Source organism: Triticum dicoccoides, chromosome 4B (genome assembly GCF_002162155.2).
Source record: "Triticum dicoccoides isolate Atlit2015 ecotype Zavitan chromosome 4B, WEW_v2.0, whole genome shotgun sequence".
Lineage (NCBI taxonomy): Eukaryota > Viridiplantae > Streptophyta > Magnoliopsida > Poales > Poaceae > Triticum > Triticum dicoccoides.
The window spans coordinates 613,641,242-613,644,120 of NC_041387.1; the positions used below are offsets into that span (position 1 = coordinate 613,641,242).

General features: G+C 53.6%; 1 pseudogene; it reads left to right on the top strand.

Annotated features, from left to right (window-relative positions):
• The first annotated feature begins 241 nt into the window (after window positions 1-241).
• The window catches only part of LOC119292891, a 6,258-nt pseudogene continuing 3,620 nt past the window's right edge, over window positions 242-2,879 (top strand).

Genomic DNA, 2,879 nt, shown 5'->3' on the forward strand with positions numbered 1-2,879 from the left:
CTCGTTGGACGATCTCCAGGACATGGTGCAGGTCCTTGGCTGTTAGGTTGGGAGCTTCCCGTAGGTGTACCTCGGGCTCCCCCTCTCCAACCGCAAGCTCACACTGGAGGATTTCCTTCCCCTCATCGCCAAGGCCGAGCGCTACCTTTCCGGGTGGCGAGCACAGCTGCTCTCCTTCGGGGGGCGTCTCGTCCTGCTGAATGCCGTCCTAGACGCGCTGCCCACCTACACCATGGCGGCAATGGAGTTGCTGCCGTCGGTGCTGCATGCCGTGGACGCGCTTCGACGTTCCTTCCTATGGACGCCGGTGGAGACGGCCTCTGGTGCCCAGTGCCTAGTCGCCTAGGAGAAGGTGGTCCGGCCAAAAAACGAGGGTGGGCTTGGAGTGCGAGCTCTACCGGTCCAAAACCGCTCCCTTTTGCTGAAATTGGTGCACCGGCTACACTCGCAGCAAGACTCCCCCTGGGGTGCCTGGGTTTGGGCGGAACTTGGGCGCTCCCTCCTCACCCTGATGGCGGCGTCGGCCCTCCCAGGGGCACACTGGGCCTCCCTGGCCGACCTGATGCCAGTGTACGGAGCTCTCTCCTCCGTCCAAGTGGGGAATGGACGGACAACCGCCTTCTGGATAGACGCTTGGTTACCAGGGGGCGCCCTCGTCTGGCGGCTGCCGTCTCTTTTTTCCCATGCCACAGTACAGGAGGCCTCGGTGGCGCAAGTCCTCAGCGGCGGCATCGATGGGGTGCTGGTACCTCGGCTGAACCATGCCGGGGCTCGCGACCGTGACATCCTTCTCCGGGCCTTGGAGGGGGTGACCCTCTCGGAGGCACCCGACGAGCGGGTTCTACGCCCCGGCTGCGCCAAGGCCAAGATCCTCTCGTCGGCCGGCGTGTACCAGCTGTGCCACTTTGGGGGGCTGCAGGTGCCCTTCCTGGATTTCGTTTGGCAGAATTTTGCTCCGAGCCATGTCCGGTTCTTCGCCTGGCTTCTGGTGCAAGCCAGGGTGCACACACGGGACGTCCTTCTTCGCAAGCACATTGTCGAAGACGTGGGCGCTGGTTGCCCCTTATGTTCCTCACCCCTTGAGACGGTGGATCACCTCATCTTCGGCTGTGCGTTCGCCCGACGCTTCTGGAGGGTGGTTGGAAAGACCTCCCTCGAGGCCACCTCCGTTAGGCAGCTTCACATGCTCACTCCCCCGCCTCGGGTGCCCGTTGCGACGGGCTCCACCTTCCTGCTACTCTGCTGCTGGCAGCTTTGGAAGCACCGAAATGCGGTGGTCTTCCAAGGGATGCCACCATCGCTCGCCAGGCTGCTCGCAGCTTGTGTGGGGATCAATTCTCTGGGTATTAATTTCCAGAAAATGGCCCTTGTGCTCACCAGCCCCGGGATAACTGTTAGCTGATGAGGCACCAACTTGATACAGAAATTCCAAGCAATATACAAAATATGAAGTACAAGACCATTCTGGCATGTGAGTACAACAAATGGTTTCTAAAGGTTGATGGCGGAAGCGGTTTGTGGATCATCAATGTCAATGGGACTCCAATTCCCACAGGAACAGCTGACCAGGTTAACTCCTATCTTCGCGAGGCTGCTATCACCGTTGCTTAGGTTCCGGGAATGTCGGCACGGTCGCTCCTCTCCGCGCAAGAAAATCTGGTCAAGACAATACCCAGGGACAAGCCAGTGAGTACTTTGAATGTACTCGCAAACATTACGAACACAGGTATAATATAACAATGATGTACTGAAAATATTTTATGCTCATGACGTCAGTCACAAAAGGTAAATAAAACTATGATGTGTGCGAGCATGTTACTTATGAATATGCAATAACATAGTAGTATTAAAATTATAAAATAAATAACAAGCATGCCACAGTCGGGCGTCTTAGCGACACCACATAAAGGGCTTTAAAAGAAATGCCACAGTCGGGCGTCTTAGCGACACCACATAAAGGGCTTTAAAAGAAATGCCACAGTCGGGCGTCTTAGCGACACCACATAAAGGGCTTTAAAAGAAATGCCACGGTCGGGCGTCTTAGCGACACCACATAAAGGGCTTTAAAAGAAATGCCACAGTCGGGCGTCTTAGCGACACCACATAAAGGGCTTTAAAAGAAACAATCATAGTGAATATCCCGGAGGTAGAACCATCCCAGGGATATTCGATAATACCAAAAATATCACGGGTTAGTTCACAACGAAAATAATAATCATAATCATCACAAGTCACTAGTTGTGATTCCAGTTCTGGTTTAACAGTTTCACCTCCGAAGACCGACACTAAGACCGACACTTGACCCATCCCAGACTGTAGTCCTTAACCATGGGCACGGGTATTCGAATAGGTTTAATCTCTGCAGAGGGTGTACTCTTTACCCACGAGTGACGGATTTCTTTAGTCCATCAAGACTAATTCCGTCCACGGCCTTTTAGTTCGAAACACACCAAACTTGCACACACCAGCTTAACTCACATGTGTTCTGAATCACCCACGACACCTGTCATGTGGGGAGGCTACAACCTCGACGTAACATGGGATCACAAAATTTATACCGCGCGCAAAATGGGGAGCTACCCCCTTCGGCTACAACCGAAACACCCATGCTCTCGGACCCGGTGGCATGACTACCGGATGCTTCCAGTATCTTCCACCATGGCCTCTCTGTACGGTGTGTGCTAGGAAAGGGGTTGACAACTTACTGAACCATACCCTACTTGTTGTAGACACGAGTGGTAGTACGAAGCAAGTATGGGGGTTACTGGCACAAGACTCGATCTACGGTCGACTCGGGAGGTTGTAATATTCTCTGCAAGATTAGCATAACAATGCATATACTTCAACCAACAGATAGAAACACCACGTGACATACCCCA